The sequence below is a fragment of the Fukomys damarensis genome, unplaced genomic scaffold (assembly GCF_012274545.1).
Source record: "Fukomys damarensis isolate Sample0158 unplaced genomic scaffold, DMR_v1.0_HiC HiC_scaffold_25, whole genome shotgun sequence".
NCBI lineage: Eukaryota > Metazoa > Chordata > Mammalia > Rodentia > Bathyergidae > Fukomys > Fukomys damarensis.
Window position 1 is genome coordinate 30,696,742 of NW_022900937.1, and position 24,629 is coordinate 30,721,370.

Genomic DNA, 24,629 nt, shown 5'->3' on the forward strand with positions numbered 1-24,629 from the left:
TTTTTTTTTTGTTACTGGGGACTGAATCAATACCACTGCATGGAGCACTACCCTCATCCCTTTTTTATTTTTCATTTCGAGATGGGATCTTCCTAAATTGCCCAGACTGGACTTGAACTTGAAATCCTCCTGCCTCAGCCTTCCAAAGGGTTGAGATAGCAGGTACGCACTACCACACCTGGTTCATAAGTAAAGAAACTTTCTAAAGATTATAACACAATTAGAGGCCAAAATCTTTTTCTTTGAATAACTCGTGGTTATATATGCTACATAAAGAAGGAAGAAGCAAAAAGGAGGAACAGAGGAAGAAAATGAGAGAGGGAAGGAGGAAAGACAAAAAGAAGAAAGAGGGGGAGAGAAGGAAAGAAGTTATTTTCCTAGGTTTCAATCTCCTTGGCCTTGTTAAATTTAAGGTTGGGCATGCTCATCTCTTCCAACTCCGGATCCCATGTGCGTAGCCATTTTAACCTTCAGTGAGACATCTACTTTGCTTCAGTAGGTTTTAGCTGTGTCAACTATAAGTTGGGAATAATGATACTACAACAAGGGAGCTCATCCTTACCCAGGAAAAAAAAGTACATCGTATTAAAATGTTACCTTTTACAAGGCCATTTTGCTGATATTTACCATATTTTAATTACATGTAGTTTTGCTTTTTAAATGATTGTATCATTCACTGGGGAAGGAACCAAGTCTAGAGGTAACACTGTTTTGTCTGCTCTGTCTGGAGCAGAGTCATGAACGTGACATTCATTCAGTAGATGGTGTCGAATAAATGAGTACCTCAGTCCACCGGAATCCTGGCCTTAAAGGCCTCAAAAGCGGGAAGAGAGGAGCAGAGTCAGAGTGTGCGGAGTCCAGTTGGACTCAGAACTATTAACACTATCTGGCTGTTTGAGCACCACTTCTAGAGTCTCGGTTCCCTCTTCACTGGAAATGTATGAACCCAGAACAATGTAGAGTCTATGGCTTTGCTTGACACAGCCCTCTAAGGATGCTCATTGATAAATCAGGAAGCACCTAAGTACACACAAATGTCACCCCATCTCCCACTTCACTATCACTGGGACAAAATACCCCACACCTGCAACTTAGAGGAGGAGACACTCATTTTGGTCAACCATTTTCAGTGGGCTCAGTCCACGGGCTGCTCCAAGGCAGGAACATCATGGCAGAAGAGCCTGGGGGAGAGAAGCTGCTCACCTCATGGCAACCAGGAACCTGAGAGAGAAGAGAAGAGCGGGGGACAAGAACACACCCTTCCTGATCACACCCAGTGATCTCCTCCAATCAGGGAACCTCCTAATAGCACATTCAGGCGGGAAATCATCCACGAATAAATCAACTGTTGACCACCAAAGAACTCAGCAAAGAGTGGCGGTGACATTTTGCCTTTATTGATCATCACTGAGGACCAGCCACCTCAGGACTGTCCCGTTACCATGGTGACACTGAGTGATATACGGCCAGTCCCTCCCTCTGCCTGCCACAAGCTCCCACTTGATCTCTCAGGCTGGCTATTTCCTCAAGATTACCAAACAGACAACAGACACCATTGTTCACCACATTAGGATCTCCTCCGCTCTCATTTCTAAATGTATATTGTTAATTGTAATCTATACCAAAAAGCACAAAAAACCTAAGTGTGGAGCACAACAAGTAAATAGAAACCAAGAGCAAACAATGTGACAACCATTCAGTGCAAGAATTAAACACTGCCACAACCCACCCCATTATACAGCTCTTCCTAATTAATACCCTCCTTTTTCAGGTCATAACCTTTTTCCTCATTAGCTGGCACCATCTGCTTGTTTCTTTATAAATTTCCTGGATTGCAAACAGACCTAAATACTGTGGCCCAGTACTTCTCTCTGGTTTTGAGCTTCCAATAAGTGGGATTATATCATGTGCAGGATCTTGTGAACTGGTTCATTCAGCACTTATTTGGTAATTTAAGCACATTTTTATTTTGTATAGCTGTAGGATAATCAGTACAGAATTTTAAGAATATTTTAAGTATTTTAGGTATATCCTACATTTCATCAGAACTGTGTCTTACTTGGGTCTGTTATTTAAAATAAGCCACTTTGAGCATTCTTGCAATGCAGGCAGGTACACGGATGCACGTTTCCCTCGGATAGTTTCATAGGGAGAGGAATCCTGGCTCCAGTAGATGACTTGGTGTGCATCTATTCGTCCTGGCCAAATATTTCTCAAAGAAGCGACACTGATGTGCATGGCCACGGATAGCAGTGACCACGCAAATGTCTCTGTCCTCTGCATCCACTATTCAGGGGGCTTTATTGCACTTTAAAATACATTTCCCTGAAATGCAAACATCTTGAGCAATTTCTCCAGTTTAGTAGTATCACCCACTCTTTTTATTCATCTCTTTATGAGTTTTGGTGATGGCCATTTGTCCAGATTCCAATGAGCTATGGTTTTCTAATGATTAGTAGGCTACACATTCACCATTTGAGCACAAGTATCTTCTCTCACTTCGGGGTTGGAATTTTTAACTTTTTTTTTTAGTCTGTTGGTGAATATTAATTCTAAGTTATAGTTTCTTTGAACTTATTATTAGTATAATTATTATTTTGGGACAGTACTGGGATTAAACCCAGGATCCTGACACTGAGATATATTTTATTTTTAATTTGAGACAGAGTCTTGCTAGATTGCCAAATTATCCACTTTGGGCTTTACCTTGTAATTCTCCTGCCTCAGCCTCCTGGAGTCTTGGGATTATGAACATGTGCCACCATGCCTGACTCTTTTTAATTATTCTTATTGCTTATGTTCTTAGTGTCATGTTTAAGATATCCTTTACTGCCACTAACCTCATGAAGTCATTCTTCTATGTGACCTTAAGAAGCTTCCTTTTTTTAATATCGCATCAAGAATTTTAATCTACTAAGAATGAATTTTTGGTATACTGTTTAAGAAGTGTAAATGTGTGTAGTTATTTTTCATTTAAACATCTCAAGGTTCACCAAAGAATTTTAAGCTTTACTAATCTTCAATTTACTAGGTTTTTCCTCCCACCAAATAACAAAGATGATTGACCTTTCTCAACTAGACTCCCACAGGAGGATTCACTCCCCCAGAAAATAACAACTTAATGATAATGCCAGTACAGCATACAGGAATCCATGGGATATAATGAAAGCAGTTTTATGTGGGAAGCCATAGCAGTGAATGGCCACACTAGGAAAACAGAGCAAACTCAAATAAACAACCGTATGGTGAATCTTAAGCTCCTAGAAAGAGAAGAGCAAGAGAAACCCAAAGCTAATAGAAGGGAGGTAATTATAAAGATCAGAGCAGAAATCAAGGCAATGGAGACCAAGAGAATGATACAAAAAAATCAATGAATCAGAGAGTTGGTTTTTCAAAAGAACAAATAAAATCAATAAACCCTTAGCCAACCTTATAAAAAAAGGAAAGAAAAGGCTCAAATCCATGCAGGTAGGAATGAAAATGGTGACGTCACAACATATCGAGCAGAAATCCAAAGGATCATAAATACTTACTTTAAGAACCTGTACTCTAGTAAAATGGAGAACACAGAAGAAATAGACATATATGATACATCTGAATTTCCAAAGTTGAATGAAGAAGATATAAAAATTCTGAACATCCCAATTACAATCAGTGAAATTGAAAATGTAATTAAAAATTTACCAGCAAAGAAAAGCCCAGGTCCTGATGGCTGCACTGCTGAATTCTACAAGACATTTAGGGAAGAACTTCTGCCAATGCTCTTTAAACTTTTCACTGAAATTAAAAGAGAAGCAATACTTCCAAATTCATTCCTGGAAGCAAGTGTTACTTTGATTCTAAAAGCAGGGAAAGATCCAACCAAAAAAGACAACTACGGGCCAATCTCGCTAATGAACATAGGTGCAAAAATCCTCAATGAAATACTGGCAAACAGAATACAGAGGTGTATGAGGTCAGGGTATATGATCTTCTTGATCTAGATAGATAGATAGATAGATAGATAGATAGATAGATAGATAGATAGATAGAGATAGATAGGTATATATACATACATACACACATATATATATATGTATACAAAAAAGAAGAAATATATATCTATCTATCTCTATCTATCTATATATAGACATAGATTGATAGATATATAGGTATATATACATACATAGATATAGATATAGATAGATAGATAGATGATAGATTGATAGATAGAGAAAATGACCATACTTCCAAAACTGCTATACAGATTCATATGCAATGTTGTGTTGAAATCCCAACAGTATATTTCACATAACTAGAAAAAACAATCCAAAAATTTATTTGGAATCAAAAGAGACCTAGAATACGATAAGCAATTCAAGGCAACAGAGACATGGCAGAGGGTAACAAAATTCCTAACTTGAAACTATACTATAAAGCCACTGTGATAAAAACAGCATCTTACTGGCAAAGAAACAGACCAAAGTATCTATGGAACAGATTAGAAGATACAGAAACAACTCCAGATGTACTCATCTACCTCGTCTTTGTCAAAGGAGCCAACCATCCTCACTGGAGGAAAGATATCCTTTTCAATAAATGTTGTTGGAAAAACTCGATTTCAAATTGTCAAAAATTTTAAGACTAGACCTGTATATTTTACCATGCACTAAATTAAAATCTGAGTGGATTAAAGATATAAATGTTAAAACATAAACTCTAAACTTGTCGGAAGATAAACTAGGTAGAACTCTTAAAGATATTGACATAGGAAAAGACTCTATGAAGAAATCCTGAGTAGCAAGAGAACTAGCACAAAGAATCAACAACTAGGATCTCATTTTTTAAAAAAACATCTGCACTACAGAGAAATCACAAGCAGAGCTAAGAGACAGACCACAATGTGAGAAAAAAAATTACCAGCTGTTTCTCAGATAAAGGTCTACTATCTAGAATATATAAAGAACTCAAAACAATCAGACCCCCCAAATATAAAGACCCAATTCAAACATGAGCAACTGAACAGACATTTCTCAGACAAAGAAGTAAAAGCAGCAAATAAACATATAAAAGAATGTTCAACATCTGGTCATTCAAAAGATGCGGATGAAAACAACACTGATATGCCACCTCACCCCAGTAAGAATGGCTGCTGTCGAGAAATCAACCAATAACAAATGCTGGTGGGGTTGTGGGGTAATAGGAAACCTTCTCGATTGTTGGTGGGAGTGCAGACTGGTGCAACCACTGTGGAAATCAATATGGAGATAACTTACACAAGTACTACTAGAAGTCCCATTTGACCCAGCTATTCCTCCGCTGGGTATCCTCCCAAAAGAATTAAAAGAATCATACCACAGTGACATATGCTCACCCATGTTTATAGCAGCACAGTTTGTAAGAGCTAAAATTTGGAAACATCCCGATTCCCCATCAACTGGAGACTAGGTAAAGAAGATGTGATTTTTTTAAAAAATAAAACAGAGTACTACTCAGCTATAAAGAATGAGAAACTAGAGATATTTATAGCTAAGTGGATGCACAGTGAGGCCTTACTCTTAAGTGAAATTAGTAAGTCACACATATGTATATATTAAACAGTTTCTCTGGTGTGAAAAACTAAAAGTGTAAATAAGGATCAAAATGTATAATTGATATTGTGTAATAGGAAGAAAAGGTCTAAAAAAGTAGAGGAAGTGGGAGGGGTAAGGGAAAGGTAAAAAGGGAAAAGAAAAAATATGTGAAAAAGAAAAACATGGAAACAAAATCTTTGTAAACAGGGAAGAGTGAAAGGGCTGGAAAGTGGGGAAAAATAAGAACCAAGATAAGTCATGTAAAGGTACAAGATCCCAAGGATGAATGTAACTGAACTGTATACCTAAAATGTACCAATAAACTTAACAAACTTGAGGAAATCTACTCTGTCCTCCCAAGGATAGAATATAGCTAGCACCTCTCTAGACGTTCAGTAAAAAGATTAATAAATCTACAGAACCTGCCTGGTACAGGGGCCAGCAAACTGAGGTCCTAGCTCAGAATGCCAGTCCAGCATGTAATTTGTAAATAAAGCTTTGCTGAAAACAAAAGATTTTATTCTTAAAATGCAGAGCTCCCTACTATAAGATCCAGCACCAGTCTGAGGCTGCAAGCTGGGGGCCTGGGTTGTATTTTGTTTTGCTGCCACACAGTTTGAAATAAAGTGAATTTAAAAATGAGAGGAAGACTCCTTGGAACGGAGAGATATTCCTTCATGTATATGTTGTAGAGCTGCTGTTCACACCGTGCTGTTCACTGCACCAGGGCAGTTGCACAGTTGCAATGGAAACCAGAAGTCTTCTGGTCTGAAAACCTAAAATATATAGTGTCTCACCCTTTAACATAAAAATTTCTGACCTTTCACAAAGAATGTTCAGCTTTAAGAATTCAAGGAGGCACAATTGTGCATTTGTGTTGGCTTTGAATCTCTTAAATTTCTGCATATATCATTATATCTACACTTCTACTTCCTTTGGATTTATTTTACTTATCCTTAAGCTCTTTTTTTACAAAAATAGAATTTAGAGATTCTACAATTTACTCATTTAAAATGTTTAATCCAATAGCTTCTGTTGTACCCTAAAATTTAGTCAACTTTAGAACATTTGAATGACCCCAAAAGAAGTTTTTCACCCTATGCTGTTACCCGTTTCCCCTTCTTCTCCAACCCCAGGCAACTACTTTCTGTCTCAACCAAGTCGCATAATCTCTGTATTTCATGGAAATGAAATCAGGTAATATGTGGTCCTAGGTAATAGCTTCTTTCATGTAGCAAGCCATTTTCAAGGCTCAACCCTAGAGTAGGACACTGCCAAACTTCACTTTTCTCCACTTCTGAATAATATTTCATTGTATCAATCTGCACATTTTATCTACCCACCCATTGATGCACATTTGGATTGGTTTTGATTTTTACAAGTGAAGTTGCTGTGAAATCCACGTAACAGTCTTTTTATGGACAAGTATTTTCATTTTTCTAAAGAAAAACTCTACCTAGGAGTAGAATTGCTGGTTACTCCATGGTAATTTTATGTTTAAACATTTAACCAACAGCAGCCCATTTGGTTTCCAAAGCAGCCGTACCATTTTACAGCTCTACCAGGACTGGGTAAGGATCTCGGTGTCTTCATATCCTCATCAACATTTTTATTAGCTCAGTTCTCGATATTTATGTCTATCGCACAAATCTTCAGCCTTTCTTTTCTGACATACAAGTTCATGAAGACCAACTTTCCTAAAAGTACAATTTAGCAACATTTTAATGTTGTATTGTTTTTGCTTAATTCAAAATAGTCTTAAACTATTCTGATGAGATTCCTTTGACTCGGTGTTATCTAAATCTCAGTTTCAAAATGTATTATGGAAGAGGACCAGTATTGTGTCGTTCCATACTGAAGCATGTTGAAGGTTATTTCTTCACCCAGGGCTAATACATCTGTTTTAGAACAATGCTGCCTCAGTCACTTTCCTAGTCTCTGGGACAACATTAACCAACATCCAGAGCTTACAGGAGGCCAGATTGATTTTGGCTCGGGGTCATATTCTACGGTCTGCTGTTTCCAAGAATGAAAGGGCAGAGGGGCTGGACAGAGTTTCGTGGCTTCCCCTGGAAGACCAAAGGGAAGGGAGGAGCTAAGAGGGGAGATAAATGCTTACAGGTCACAATCCCAGTGACCCACCTCTTCTGACCAGGTCCCTTCTCACAGCACGGTCAGCTCTGAACTCCTCAGGGAATCAATCCATTGGTGACCATAGAACCCTCATGACCTCATCGTCTTCCAAAAGCCCAGTCTCTGAACACGAAAGCCTTTAGCAGGGGGACACTTCACACTAAAGCCTACGAATTTCTAATGTGCAATTATTAAATTTGATGTCTCCTACTTGTATTACAAAAGAGAATAACTCTTTCAGTTATGGTAATCAAATATAAACACAATGTACCATTATGAATTTTCTCCTGTATTTTCTGTCAGTTACTGAGAGACGAGTGTAAAACTCCTACTACGGTGGCTGATTTTTCTATTGTATCCTAACATAGGGGCACTTTGCTCCAAATATTTTGAAATAATATTTTAATATCAATTGAATAATACAAATTCAAAATTGTTGTTTTAAAACATTTTATCATTATGAAGCAACCTTTATTTATTCTAACTAGTAGGTTTTGTTTTTACTTTAAAATTATAGAATATAACATAGATAAACCAACTTTCTTTTTACTATAATTATTCTGTTAAAGGTATCTGCGAAACACTGGAAAGTGCATATATTCTGATAGCTTTTTATTTTCACTACAATATTGTTTATTTGTAGTTGGACTTAACTTTTGTAGATTTACTCTAACTTTCAAAATTCTCTTAAGCTGTGGAAATTTTTAAATTTTTGTTTATTAAACTTAACCTATGTTTTCTTTTTCATCTAATTTCTTTTGGATCTTTGTATGATTATGTACTTGCTCCCTCTATAAAGTTTGTGTTAGAGAACAACTAACACAACTTTGATTAGTTTAATTGGATATGACTTTACTAAATTGACAACCTAAAAACAGGAAATAAGCTTAATGGAAATTAAAAAGCAGATTTTATTTTGATTTTATGTTTATTTTTATATTTAACTATGATGTGTATAGATGCAGGCTTCTTTTAATTTAATTTAATTCTACTAAGGCTATTCTTGGCTTCTGAAATGAGTGGACAATGTTTTTCATTGCTTCTGAAAATAGTCTGGGACACTTTCTTCCAATAGTGTCCTTTTCCCCTTGTCTCACATTTTTCTTACAATTGTGATTAACATTTATTAGACCTATTCACTCTGTCCCACATTTTCATCTTTGATCCTTATGTTTTGTTTTTTTTCTGTAAAACTTCTGATCTATTTTTAAAATCATTTTTTCTCACTATGTCAAATCTACATTTGATTTTAAAACTGTACTTCTTGAGCTTTCATTTTCAAGGTATGCTAATTAGTTCTTTTTCAAACCTGCCAAGGTTTTTGTTGTTGTTGTTTTCCTTTTCCCTGCAGCTATTTACACTCTTATCTTTTGCTTTTGAAAGTAATCCTTGTTGTTACTGTTTTCTACATGGAGTAAGCCCAGTATTTGATATCTTTGCAACTATTTTCCCATTATGTAGAAGATAAAATACACCCACACAATTTTTCCTTCCAAACATGCATCTCTACTAGATTGCTAATTATCAGCAAAAAGCAGAAAAATAGCTGTCATCAGCCAAATCTTCTTCCTATGTGGATTTATATGACAGTTTTGCTTTTGAAATTGATCAATGATAAAACTGGCTAAATCTCAAGAAAGGTAAGGTATGTAGTAAATAAGATAAGGGAGGGACATAAATAAAAAATGGAAAGGACAGGAAGCCATCTTCAAGTACAAAAACCGAGAGATAATCCTTAGCTGAACACTATCTTAAGACTAAAACTCTGCTTTTAACAATGCATTAGTGTTCTCTCAACACCCTGCTCAGGTTCAAGTCTTTGGATACAAAATCAAATCATTTATCTTCATTTCTAATGTAGGGAAATTCTCCAGCCAATGAATAACACTAAGTTTTAACTACTTCAAAGAATTTTCCCCAGAGTACGTAGTAAGTGGCAGAGCTGAGTTCAGAACCCTGATCCAAAATCATAGTTAACAGTTTCCGCATCAGACAGCCTTCCACCAGTGTGCCAAAATATCTCAGAGAACTGATAAGGAGGAAAGTTTTATTTGGCTCACAGTACCAGAAGTTTAGTCCCAGTTTGCTTGGCCCTATTGTTTGAGTCTGGGGCAGGAAGAGCATCATGGAAGCACAGGTGGCATAGCAAACTATTCATTTCCTGTCAAGTGGGAAGCAAAAAGCAGCATAAGAAAAGACCAGGGTCCCAATATCCTCTTCAAAGGTGCATCCTCAATGACCTCCCTTCCATCCACGAGGCCCCACCTCCCTAAGGTTCCGTAACCTCCTAAGAGACCACAGTCTGGGGAACCAAGTGTCACCTAATGGGCCTTTTCAGGGACAGTCCAAACTATAGCAATTTCCCATTTCAAATTTAAAGCAATTAGCTCCAAAGGGAAACTAGGATAAGGTGAAGCAAAAATTATGAGTCACTTAAACCACAATAGGGAGACTGGAAGAGAAAGAGGTGTTGCATAATTTAGCAAATTGCTTTGTTTGGGAAACTCATCAGACTTTCCAAGGAAAGTCTACTTTCTTTTGCCTCCAGCCTTTGCAGAGAGCCCCAGCAGCCTTCCTTGGCCTCTCTCCTCTCCTGTTCTGCAGGAAGAAAGCTGCAACAGAGAGAAACTGAGAGAGACAGAGAGAGAGGGAGAGAGAGAGAAAGAGAGAGAGAGAGAGAGAGAGAGAGAGAGAGAGAGAAAGGTGTCAAGCATTTTGAATTAGTGCTCAATCTCTCCCTCACAAGGATTCACATTTCAGTATGAGCCACACACCCTCCTGACCTTTTGAGCGACTTCCTACTAAATATTATGAATGTGCAATTTTAGAATTATAAAACACAAAGCCTGATGCTTAGGACTTTGTTGAATAAGCAGAGCCAGAGGAGTTTTATCACTTGCTTCGGGTTGCCCAGCTGCTTGGGACTTAGGACTGCAATAGGACTATCCTTTGCTCGTCTGTCTGCTCAAACACGTGTTTCTTGGTAGAAGTTCATGCATATGTAGTGGAAAAGCAAGTCACCTTTTGCTTCTGTATTTTCTGAATCTTTCAGAATTTAAACCCATGTTCAGTTGAAGCTTCAGGCAAGGGGAATTTTTCACCTAAATCTGGCGATTTCTGGTGTCTGTTTTCTCAAAGGCTCAGAATTCAGAATTGAAAAACAAAGTACTGTGGTGCCTCGTGTCGGGAAGGCTTTTGTTTGTCAGCAATTTCATTCACAAACAGAAGGGGTTGGCAAAACGTTGGTTTGGTTCACAAAATGCAGCAGGACCTCGGCCATCTTTCCCACATGCACAAACCTGGCCTTCTTTTCCAGGATCTCAGAACAAATTAAGTTCCTAAACTGAGGCACCACTATACACAGTCCTCTAGTTTCATTTCTTCACCTAAGCAGCTATGAAAGTCTAACGTCTCATTCCTTTTTGTAGAAAAAGACGCTGGATGAACTATTGAATTTCCAAGTTTCCTTCCCCGCTGCGGTTACCTGAGTTTGAATCCATTTCAAATGGCATCCATTTGGTGTGTGTTGTTGCCTTTTGTTCCCAGATTGATGATAAGCACATTGAATACTGAAATATTGTGTTCACTGCTTGCCCTTGAGGGACTTGAATTCAAGACAGAAAGGCCGATCTGAAAACATTCTTTTCACATAGTAAATTCAGTGTCCTTAGGGAATAAGAATAGGTACAATTTGTCTGTGTTTGTCCCTCTGAGTATTCTTATCTGTGATTATCACTGCAAACTAGGCCTGCAAGCCTCATCGGAGGCCAGAGTGGCCTGTTTCAACATATACCAGCCATAAAATGAAAAGTTTATCCTTAAAGGCACTGTGTCCATGGACCAAGGGTTGCCAGCTGGGTGCTGGGCGTGGATTTCAGACTGTAACAGGATGCCTCGGGACCTTTGCACACAGTTTGATGGCTCCCCACAGGGAAACTTCTGTCAGCCCAGCAACTGCCCAGTGGCTGTGTCCCCGCCAGTGCCTCACCATCCAAGCAGACTAAATGCTCTTCGAAAGTGCACATGCGGAAATGCTGAGCTCATGTCACGGGGACTGAAATGACTTCTAGGCTGCCCGCTCTCCCTCCTCTCCCTCCTGCACTTGGAAAAGGCTTGTGCAATTTCCATCCCCACACACTGGCTTATTCCTCCTCGGGGTCTGGAACTCAGCTTCACGTGGGATCTGACAGAGAAAGTCTGGGGTGCAAAGCATCCCATAGCAGCAATAAAGTCCACGATGTTATGGACCGGTCCTCTTTCCTTGACGAAGCAGAAACACAGGCTCTGGGAAGGGCTGTGATTCTGAAGTCACAGAATAAAGCAGGACAGAGACCAAACTAGAGCTGCACTTAGCTGGTTAAATTGGAGTCTTCTTTCTATAACTCTGTGCTGACCCAGCTTCAAGCATGATCTCCATCTGTGTATTTCCCTGTGATTAACCATTTAGAAAAGACTTTTAGCTGTTTTCAGCTCTCCACTATACTTCTCAGCTTGTGCCGCAAATTCCAATACAGCGCTGTTACCGTCTTCTCTTTATTAGGTTTGTGCACTGATTTTGATTTTCTAAATAGTGTATTCTAGTATTGCTTGTCTTGTTTACTGAGTTCTGGGTGCCTCCTTCAGCTGTGTCTGAGATGACACTTCATCGCTTCATCCCAGGCACTGTCCAGTTTCAAACTTCTGGGGCATCTTCTCGTGACAGGGAAACAGGTGAATATTTTCCCTCGAGTCAGGGCCTGCACATGGACAGCTCATAGGAAGGGCAGTGCAGAGGCCGTGAGGAAGAGGTCAGAGATGCTTACGAGGTCGTCCTCTTCCAGGAGTCATGCAAAGCATGGAGGCAGAAGGAGGAGCTGTTGCAGCTGCAGGGCCAGGTGTCGGGGAAGCTCTGACTGCCACCTTCCACCCAGCTTCTACAGAGCCCCATGGGTGGGATCAACCCTTGGTAGCTGCACCCAAATTTAGAAGAAGGGAGTTCACATCCTCAGGAAGTTAGGGCTGCCTTCTCCAGCTGTTCCTTCTGTACCTTGTCCCTAACACCTGTCAGGTAGCTCTGGCACTCACTGGCTTTGACGGGGGCGGGGGTGGCTGAGATACCTCCAGACAGCTGTTCTGGAGGGGTGGAGAGGAGAGGTGAGAGCAGGTAACTATACCTCTGGGCCCCAGGTCAGCCTCACAACCCCCGACCCTTGCTCCTGCAGCCAGCTATGCCTAATCTGACCCATCTTTTGGTCGCTTGTCATTTTCTGTGAACAGATGCAAATTTTGGAGGACAGGGTTTGTGTCTTATTCAAATCACTATTGCCAGTCTAGAATTAAGTGTATGCCCCAAAACTGTTGGCTGAATGTTGAAATTAAATGACTTGGACCAAAGGTTTTTTTGTTGTGGTGGTAGTGGTTTTCTTTTTTTTGCTTCTTTTTTGTAAAGAACAAAAAAAAATTTTTTTCAGGTTTTGAAGGCCAAAGGATATCACTTAGAGTTATTAACTCTGCCTTTCCAGACTGAAAGAAACCAGAGGCAAGAGTCAAGGAAAGGGTGTAAGTGGATTACAATAGAACTTTACTTGTGGCAACTGAAACTAAAACCTCAGACAATATTCACGAGTCACAAAGTGTTATTATTCCACAGGATTTTTAAAATCCTTTCAAACTATAAGAAGAAATTCTTAGCTCATACACAAGTTTGCCATTCCCTGTGTTACCAAACAAACCTTGGATTCTGCACTCCCTGCTTCAGAAGCTATGCTTATATTTCAGTTTGTGTTCAAGCCAAAAGGCCACTGCCCCAAAAGAGTGATAGTTTACTAAAACAAGAATCCTTAGGAGAGATAAGGGAACTGGACATTTCAGGATACAAAGACCAGGGAGAAAAGACACCAATGGAGGCAGAATTTTACTGGGTGATTAGATAATTTGTTGTAGCATTTTCTGGCTTGGGTTAAATAGATGCATTATTTGTTTGCCATTTGGTTTTTCTTACTGCTATGTTTGTGCAAATTTTTTTTTTCAAGGACATCTCGTCAGAGCTAAGGAATTTCATTAATTTAATGTGTTTCTTTAGCAAATAACATAACAATCCCATTATGCAGGGCTTTATAGTTTATAGAGTAAATTGTTGTTGCTGCATACAACCTTTCAAATGGTATTGTGGAGTAGACAGAGCTAATGTTAATACTGGTGTAGTTGACCAACAGACAAAAACTGGAGAAACATACCCAAGTACTTGTTAACACTCATTCCAGGCAAGTACTTGAATTAATATTTGACCTAAAGCACCGAAGTTTGGCTCGGTTCAGTGCCACATTGCCTCTGCCGTGACAATGCCGTGGGGCATGGACCACAGAAGACATGGAGGGGAGCAGATTCTGAAGCAAGGTAGTGAGGCAGCCAGCTACAGCACAAGGTGAAAAGTATACCAGACATCAGCTGGGCCAACATGGGATTCTATACTTGTCAGCTTCAGCGGTGACTGAGGACATTCCGTTCTTTGGAAGGGACAGTGACTGTTCTAACTCCAAAGGTGTTAGGACATGACCAATGGCACACTTTGGAAAATATCAGACATAGAATATATAGTTGGACAAAGTTCCTAGTAGTCTTCGAGTCCCGTCTTAGTCCAACGAGTTTAATAGGCCCCAAAAGAAGTAAGATCTATGATGATCAACATCTCAGACAGGAAAAGTTCTTCCAAGTTATCCAGGGTGGAGCTGTGCGCAGAGGAGACAGAGTGTATCAGTGCTTAAAAAAAAAATCCATTTGGGGAGAGGGTCAGAAATAAGGTGGCAACTTCCTTCCCCATGGTCTTTAAGCCCTACAATAAGGGAGCCCAAGTTATGCAGCACTCTCGGCTCACACTGGCTTTGAGGAGAGTTATTCCTTACTCCTCTCTGCTTGGCCCTGTCACTCTTAACTGGCATAGACTCACCTTATGTCACATTAAATATTTACCGCGCTGGCTCTGCAGAGCCCCTGCAGAGTAATCAAGGGAGGCCAACATTAGAATCCCTGTCATGCCATCCCCGGGGCTGGCAGCCTCTGGCTGGGAAGGCTCTGTACTTTCAGCACTGGGGACTGGATTCGAGGGTGAGAAATAAATCTTTAATCAGAAGTTTTATTTATGAGACGTGTCCCTGATGTAAGCAGATATCAGCTGTCTAGACGCAGGTAGGTCTGTCACCGTGCAATTTGGACCCCACATGTTAGGTAGACAGCCATCATAATTTTGACTAACAATAGATGCATTAATTAGAATATAAGTTCAAGTGTGCATGGTCCTACTATGTGCTAAGCAGGATGATTGGCATTTGATCTTCCTTAGCTTTGATGCTCATAATGAATTTGCAACCAAGCCAATATTGGAAAGAGTTTAGGAGTAGGAACTCTGACATCAAATGGTCCAGTTTGTCTTAGTTACTTTTCTCTTATTGCTGAGACAAATTATTTGACACCTAAAATGAAAGGGGAAAAGGATTTCATTAGCTCACAGTTTGTAGAGGTTTCAGTCCATAATTGACTGGCTCCAAGGCAGGGTGGCACATGGCAGAGGGGCACAGCAGAGGAGAAACTGTTCATGGCAGACAGAAGGCAGCAAAGCAACGAGGGACCTTAACAGCATCCTTCTGCCCCTTTGACCTCATCCAGACAACCAGGGCTAGGGTGCCAAACCCATCAGTGTACTGGCTTAGTAATCACAAGCCCTTATCCAGACAGCACACACTCTAGATTCAGCCACCTCTGAAAAAGACTTATGACTCCACGAGGCTTTCGGTGGATGTCTAGACATAGCCATAACACATTCTCATCCAGGCTGAGTAGACAACCAAGTGAAAAAAAAAACTAGCAATAAAGGTAATCAGCTCATTCTATTAGGTTGAACTGTGACCCCCACAAGATGTGTCTACATCAAACCTTCAGAACCTGGGGAAGGGATCTCATTGGGAAAAATCATCTTAATGTAGTCAATACATTTAAAAATGTCCATCAACTCTAGTCATTAGAGAAATGCAAATTAAAACAATACCAAGATGTGTCATACTCCAGAAAGAATGGCTGTCATCAAGAAATCAAATAATAGTAAATGTTGGCATGGCTGAGGAGAGAAAAGAATCTTCTATGTTGCTGGTAGGAATGTAAACTAATACAAACATCATAGAAATCACTATGCAGATTCCTCAAAAAACTAAAATTAGAAATCCATTAGACCCAGTCAGCTATTCCCCTTCTAGGTCTCTTCCTGAAAGAGCTAAGAACATCGTAGAACAGTGGACTAAACATATCCATGCTTAGAGCAGCATGATTTCAGGTAGCTAAATCTTGGAAGCAGCTTATATGTCCATCAACAGATGAATAATAAAGAAAATGTATTTATACACAATGGAGTACTACTCTGCCAAAAAGAAGCATACACTTGGGTCACTTATAGGAAAGCAGATGCACCTGAGACTATAATATTAAGTGAAATAAATCAGACACATAAGTTTAACTACTGCACGGTTTCTCTTCTATGAGAAGCCCAAAACAGAAATGAAGAGCAAAATAGAAGATAAATAATTAGGAAATAAGGAGGTAGATCTTTTGCAAAAGGGAAGGAAATCAAGATGTGGAGGGAGAAGGGAAAGCAGGGAGGGAAAGGTGATGAAAACAGAATTAATATGTGTTATGTACATGCACCAACTCCCCATGAGGGATGTAATCATTATTACAGCAAACATGTATGCTAAAAATAAACCTTGAAAAAAAAAGATGCTTGATTATCTGGGTGACTCGGAAACCCAGTGAACTTTGTCCTTCTGGGAGAAAGACTGAAGGACATTTGAGACCAACAGGATAGCAAAGAGAAGGGGATGATGGTACCTCAGAGGTGGACATAGCAGTGAGGTGGCGAGGGGACAAGTCAAGGAATGCTGACAGCCACCAGAAGCCGGGAAGAAACAGACTGGGTAAGGAGAGAAGCACTTTGTGGACATCTGGCTTTTACATCTTGGCCTCCAGAACTTGGAAAGGAGAAATGCCACTTGTTTGAGTCACCCAGCTGGTGCTAAGTTGTCTCCATAGCCACTGGAATCCAGCACATTCTTAAAGTCACTCTGAATGGCAAATAAGTGACTATATGAACGTGGCACATAAGTAGATGCTAAATAAAATTTAGCTGTGTTTCACGTCATCTTGTTTGAATACTTACAAACCACAGTGTTTGCATAGAACCTAGTATTCGAGTTTCTACAAATGAGCTGTGGAGAAAGACACACTAAAATGGCTTTTCAGATTATAAATTCAGGTTAAAAGGATTCTCAAATGTGTATTTTCAGTTCAACTTCTCAGTGAAAACAACCAGCCCAAATGAACCCAACTGACACAACATTGAGGTTCAAAGAGGCAGAGAGGAAAGGGCTTTTACACACCAAGGACTTTGGATGGAGACCCCCCAAAATAATTATGACACATAATTGGGCTTCAGCTAACGCTGCAGTGGAGGATCCCTAGACTTCTCTGAGGAAAAGGGCAGCAAAAGAAATCTTAGACTCAATTCGATCTCGTGCTTTGCTTTCACAGGAACTTGCAAAGGAAACATCAATGCTCTTGAAAGGAAGACAAAATGCACAGACATTGTTGGTCCCGTGTGGCAACAGACACCTGTGATCCCAGCACTCTGGGAGGCTGAGGCAGGAGGATAGCAAGGCAAGCTCAGCCTGGGCTACTTAGCAACTTAGTGAATCCCTGACTCGAAATCAAAATACAAAGAGCTGGGGAGAGAGCTCAGTGTAAAGGTCCTGCACTCGATCCCTGATAGGTAGGTAGATAGATAGATAGATAGATAGATAGATAGATAGATAGATAGATATAGATAGATAGATAGATAGATTCCAGGTATTGTTGAATCTTTAGCAAATAAGTTAGCAGATACAAAATACGCTGAAGAGTGTGCCCCCCGAATCATGAACTAGAGAAAGATGACCTACAACAGAGGTGGACGTCTTTCAGTAGGGATCTTTGGCAGCTACTTTCAGTACTGGAGAGCCCATCTCCCTGGAAGAGGTCAGAATAAGCTCTTAAAAATTGGCCACCAGGTTAAGAATGGGTTGTGGACTCCCTGCTGGTTGTCCGTTCTGTGCCTTTCCGGCAGATCATTCCAGGGTTCTGCTCACCTCTCTCCCAGTAGCTGTACCCCAGCACTTTACCGGCTTGGGTTTCCTCCTCAAACTCAATCCCTTCACACTCGGGTTGCCTGCACTTGTCTCTCTGCTTTGACAGCTCATCCCAGATGTGCCCAAAGCTTACTTCCTGTTGGACCTCTGAGAGTGACCTTTCTTGGATATCCCAAGGTTGCCATGCCCCCTGGGGCCTTCTTGTCACTTGACCCCTTGTTCTTCACTTTGGGGCACTGCGTCCGAGTTCGTAGTTGGAAACTCTCCTTGGATGTTGTGCCAAGTCCTGTTCCGCCCAGCACACTGGTGCCGGGAACAGTCCCAGGCATTTGCTATTCATTCATCAAACAGGCTCGAACAAAGCAGGGATGGTCCGGACCAGGATGCTGGGCTGTGGATCAAAACACCGTCACTTCTGAACGGCCGCTTCTGAGCAGGATGGTGATATGTCCCGAAGAACTAAGGTGCCTTCCGGGAAGCAGACGGGAGAGCGATTGGTGGTATTCAGCCTGGACTGAGACAGGATAGAAAACCACATGTGGCTGAAGGCCTGGGACAGATGGGGGATATGAATTTTTTCATAAAATTGTTTTATGGAAATCTTCCTAAGTGTTTGTGCTGGAGCTCATGTGGCAGGAATCCAAATAAATCTCCACTTTCCATTTTGAATAGCACAGAGTTCATGCAGTTCTATTCCTGGCCAATTCTGACTGTTTCCAAAGAGAATGTCTATGCAGATATTGTCATAAAAATAGAAAGGATGTCTGCCCCCAAGGGTCACCTTTATCCTTTTGCTTTAAAACTCTTTTACGTCCCCATAATTTCCATGCTCTTGGTGTACACTCTATCTGCACATTCTGAATTCCCAGCAAGATTTATTATGTCACTTCACTATGTGGTGAGTCATAAATAGTGTACTTCTATAGACACATCAACAGGCAGGGAGAAAAGAGGATGAATCACTGGAGAGGGAGAGGAGGAGAGAGAGAGAGAGAAGCAGAGACAGAGACTGGTGGGCTGTTGGTTTAAATTCTGATTCTGCTCTGGAGTAGCCATGGGCCGTGTATGTAGCGGAGAACCTTACCCTTCTCTATTCCAACATCATCGCATTTAAAGTAGGAAGTTTAAGCTACAGGGCTGTAGTTTTTCAGCCAAGCTTTCCTTGCTTTTGGTGGTTCAGATTATTTTACCATTAGAGCTAGAAAGAAACCCACTTCAGCCTTAGTTTCCTGGTCTGCATAAGGAAGTGGTTGAATTAGATAAATCTTAGGAAACCAAAATCTTAAAAGCCTGTGCACACACAAAGAAAGTGACTCTGAAAGGCTCTGCGTGGAGACCCTTGAGCATGGTGTATATTAAATAATCATTTGTTGATTCTATGTTGTTTGATCTTATTTAATCTAGCATCATCTGCTTTGCATTTTCAAAAGGATGTGGGTTTTCAGGCCTTCTTATCCTTACTAATGAATTCAACTCCTTCTTTTCATTTACAAAATATTCTGTGTGCACACAAGGGGAAAGAGAGGAGCTTGGTAGGGGCAGCTAAAAGGGATACTTCACAGAAGAGGTGATATTTCGGTACTGAGGCATAAGTAGAAGTTTTCCAAACAACAAAAGGATGAGGAAATCCATCCAGGGGCAGGAAACAGTATGCGTGAAAACCTTGGAAAGTTGGACAACTGAAGAGCTGACCATGAAATGCGAGCCCAAATAAAGTGGATGTGTGTTGTTTTCATCTCCTTCTGGGACATACTTCAGCTCTTTGAGGAGCTTCCTTTATCTGTCTCTCTGTCCCTCTCAGTGCCCTGGTGCCTGGCTCTGGAGGGAGAGGGGACTTCCCGAGCTCAGTCCATAGAGCAACCCTAAGCAGAGCCAGGAGACAGAGAGTCCCGATGAGATGGGTTTATGGTTTTGTTAAGGATTCTCAAAGAGAAAATCCTTGGCCTTCTGGACCACACCACTTCCTGTTGGGTAGTGTTCTGCTTGTTGCAGGACATTTACATCCTAGGCTTCTGACACATAAAGTGACCCCAGTGTGATAGTCAGAGCCCCTGAGGAAATGGTGTTACCCCGGAATACAACTGTGACTACTTTGGGGGGTTATACGTCTACTTTTGTTATGTGTGATTTGGGTGTGGGTTGGTTTGGCCAATTGAAAATGAATTTCTTTTAATCATCACCCAATCTACTCTCCCAGACTCCAACCCTTTGCCCAGTTAACTATACTCGTAGATTGCATAGGGAGTCAAAAGTTCACACGCAGAATCAACACAAAATGGTTTTGACTTGTGAGCAAAATATCTGAGCTCCTTCAAAGAGGTGGGGCTGAGTTGGTCAGGGTTGTTTCTACTTGCTTCCTTTATTACCTGACCCATGAGTATTTGAGTGCTGACTTGTCGCTGCCGCTTTGAGGAGGAAATGGGTGTGTAAGAAGCAGGTACTATCCATTGTGAAACAGGCAAGCAGGACCCAAGAACTGTCACCTGTCACTTCCCTGCCTCAGACCCTTAGGGCTTAAAGAGACATGTGTAAGGAAAAGCAGAAAGACCAAATGCCAGCCACCTGGAGAAAAGGTGCATTCTGACATAAAATCAACTTTAAAAGATAGATACCATTTTAGAAAAACCACATCTTCTTTATCCAGTCTCCAACTGATGGGCAAATGGGTTGTTTCAAGTTTTAGCTATTACAAACTGTGCTGCTATAAACATAGGTGCATATATATCACTCTGATATGATTCTTTTAATACTTTTGGAAAGATACCCAGCAGAGGGATGGCTGGGTCAAATGGAACTGCTAAACCTAGGTACATGAGATCCAAATGAGATAATTGACAATGTGAAATAGGAAGAAAAGGACTAAAGGTGTAGGGAAAATGGGAAGGGTAGGGGAAAGGTAATGAAGGAAAAGGAAAAAAAATGAGAAAATGAAAAAAATGGAAATAAAGTATTTGTCAATAGGGAAGGGAGGAGAGGGTGATGGGAGGGCAGGGATAAGGGGAAAAAATGAGAACCAAGACCTGTCATGTAAAGGTACAAGATCCAAATGATGAATGCAACTGCACTGTATACCTAAAATGTACTGACAAACTCAATGAAAAAAAAAAAGATAGATACCAGGCAGGATGTTTGAAAAAAATCACCAATTGATATAGCAAGGCCGTGGAAATGTGAGGATGGATGCAGGGGGCCGAAGGAGCAGACCACTATTTTCCCTACTGTATCATTGATATTCTCACCAAGCTTTCACATTATCTTAACAGATCTCTGCTTTCTAACAGTTATCTCCAAGAGGAATTTTTTTTCTTAAGCAACCAAGTCATTTATATTAGTCTAGCGGCAAAGCCTAGGTCCCAAGCCAGAGAGACCGCGTGTACATATGATTCTATCATTTTTCATTGATTTTGCATGTGAACTTTTTATGTCCCTGTGTAATCTACTGGTGTAGATAACTTGATAAACAGACAGGGGCAGGGGAGAGTGTGTTTGATGATTATTTAAATACATACATATGGCTCTTCTCTCATCTCAGTTTCTCTTATCTCTTATTCCTTCTTCCTCCTGAAGAAACACACAAAGACTTTATTTGGGAAACATTACACCCTATAATCTTTTTTTTCCTCTCATTTAAAAGTGTGTCTTCCTACTTTCTCAAAGAAGAAAAAAAATAACTCTTTCCATTTTCCTTCAGTTGGTTGCGTGCCCCTAAAATAATCCACTTACACAAGCGCACTCCTGAGCAGTATATAATTTACTGAGATCTCACACAGCCAACAGCAGACAGCAAATTAAACTCTTCCGTTCTGTGCTGTAACTTCTCCAAGGTAGCAGTAGATGGGAGTCTCCCTTCTTTCTCCCCTCTCCCAGTCTCTGCTTCTCTTCCTATTGTACCCTTGGTTTTCCTTTGGCTGCCCAAGTGTGGTCAGACCATTCAACTTGTTCAGTCTTTGCTCCAAGCCTTGCCTACAAAGTCACCGCACTACATGGCCCGACGAACTCCCCTCGGCTCACTGGGGCCCTGCCTATTGAGAAATAAGAATTCACAGGTAACAAAATGCCATCTTCCCTTATGCTGGACATTTAAAAATGTGTTTTACTAGTTCTGATATTCTACCATGCATCTCACTCAACAGAGACTTGGATTACAAACACAGCACTTTGTGATAGGTAAGTGGGAAGTGGGAATATTATTGCCCTCGACCTTGATGTTCAGGGTCATTTTTGGGACACGTGATCACCTGTGATGGCCTCATTTTCCTTTCTGGAGGCAGGTGCTGCAGGCATTTTGCTTTGGCTTTTAAGCCAAATTCTACTGACTGAGCCTTCTACCAAATTCACTGCCCTTTGGTCCATGCAGGAAAAGAAGGAATTCTTCTTAAAGGCGAGAGTGCAGGGTGGTTTCCTGTTTCCCCCCATAGGCAATGGCTTTGGAGAACAGGCAACACGTGCCTACTTTCCTGCTAATAAATTTTAGGTTCTAGAATAAGTATGTGGGTTAAAAGAGAATAACTGGCTTCCTGCTTTCCTTCCTCCATAAATCACCTGGCCTCATTGCTTTGCAAACAGCTTCGTTCATTTATCTATTTCCTCCATTCCCTTGAAAATATTTTCTTAATACTTGCTCTTCTTGCACTGTCTAGGTCTCAGGGATGATTCAGCCTCCGGGATTGCGCAGTCTGGCCATGTGTAAGAGCAGATGAGCCAGGGTTGTCTGCAGAAAGTAGAAATGATCTGAGTGCCCGACAATGCCGATGACTATGATGATGGCTGGTTATACAGTCAGTCCTTACAGTGGGCCAGAGACCATGCTGAGCAGCACAGTCCCTCACTCAAAGCGCTCAGCAGCCTCACCAGAGATACCACTCGTGTTCCCATTGTGTCGGTGAGGTCCTGTGCCTGAGTTGGAAGCAGATTAAATAATTTGTTGCACGTCGTAGGGAGTATGAAACAAAGCCAGGCTTGAGTCAGGGTCTGTGCGAGACCACAGTATAGGCTGGGAATGCTGCAGAATCAGGCAGGGTCACGCACAGTCAAGAAAGCCAAGCTTAGGGCTGGAGTAGAGATGGGGGTCCCTCGTCCCTGCCTGGGGGTCATCAAGGAAGACGCGGAGGAAGAGGTGGTGATTTGCCAAGCAGGAAGTCAGAGCGCTCTGGGGCAGAGTCTATATAACCATGCGGAAGAAGACCACATTCAAAGGCCACACTGTAGAAATAGGCAAAAGCTTTCATTCTGGCAAAGAAAGGTCGATGTGGAAAGATCTTGGGGTGTCGGGGACCTTTATAAGACTTGTTAGGAACACTGGCTGGAAAACAGTTCGGGCATGGGTATAGAAGGCTTCAGATTGATGTACACAATGGCACTTATCTTCCCCTATCTATAAAAGTGTGTGCGTTTTGGGCTATCGCGCACAGAGAGCCCTGCGTACTGACCCCCTTAAAATGTCTTTTCGCCCATTCTCTGTTCAAGGTGTCACCAAGCCCCGACATTTCTAGCCTCCAAATATACGGCCAGTGTACCCGGGTTCCCTGAGCCCCACTGGGCTGCCCTGAGGAGACCCACCCTCCCGTCACATCGGAAATCAGAAATCATGCTGCTCAAAGAGAGACCACGTCAGCCTTCTGAGGAAGCACGTCGCTCCCACCATCACACCCAGAAGCACTCAAGTGGCAGCGGGTCCGGTGTGGCCACAGAATTCTGCAGCTTCCCCCAGAAGGCGCCTGCTCTCTCCACTCCTGATGCCATGGACCCCACCTGCTACTCGGGTATCCAACCCCTTCCCTCCCCACCCCATTCCCTGCTCCAGGGCCTTGGACAGGCTCTCCCTCTGGCCCAGCCCTCTTCAGCATTCTGGGATTTCTCTTCTTGCCGCTGCCTGCTCTCTTCTCCCGGCATCTAGATCTCCCTCCTAGACCTCCTCTCCTTCCTGGCACGTAACAGGGCGGTAATTCACACCTTCCTCCGAGCCACTGTGGGGGAGCAGGCATTTCCACGCTTCTCCCGAATGTCATCAGGACGGACACCTTGGCTCAGGCTCCTCCTGTATCTTTAGTGTTTCGGGGGGCCACCTGCTAGACGGAAGTGTGCAAAAACTACTGATGAGTACACGGTGTGCAAATAAAGGCTGGGATGCTTGTCTGAAACACGTATCTTGGCCCTAGGGTGTTATTGGACCAATAAAGGTAGGTACCGTACATAGGAGACAATCATGATTTTAGAATTGTACTTCTGTAGAATAAATGCAGCTTCGGTTCACAAAGTTCCTCCAAGGTTGCCTCCTGTGCCTTCCGGGACGACCCCCCCCCACGGCCAAATGCCTAAGGGCGAGAGACACAGTTGGCCTGCAAATCCGGTCTGAGTGTTTCCTCCTGCAAGGAGAGCCTGTGCTGCTTGTCCTCAGGCTCCCCGCACAGAGAAGCAGCTGTCCGCAGAGCAGCGGCTCTAACTTCTAGCACAGCACAGGGCTTGCATCCAGCAGGCCATCAGTGGGTCCCGACAGATGGGAGGAGCTCCCGGGCAGCATCACCTGTCTGGAGGACACCCCAAGACCACACAAAACCCCGGCCCTGGCCCCTCCTGTCTGCCTGCACTGTGTGCTCTCCAAATGCGGCTTCCTTCACTCTGCTAATAAACCTGTTTACGACACATCCCGCAGTCCTTTTCTGTGCCATAAGCCAGTGAACTACAGTGCATTCCATTAGGTTCCTGCCTCCTCTTGGGAGGCTTCCTTGGACTCTATCCAGGGACAAAACCCTAAAACCATCCCATTATTTGCCAGCTGGGGGCCCATGAGGGATGGGGA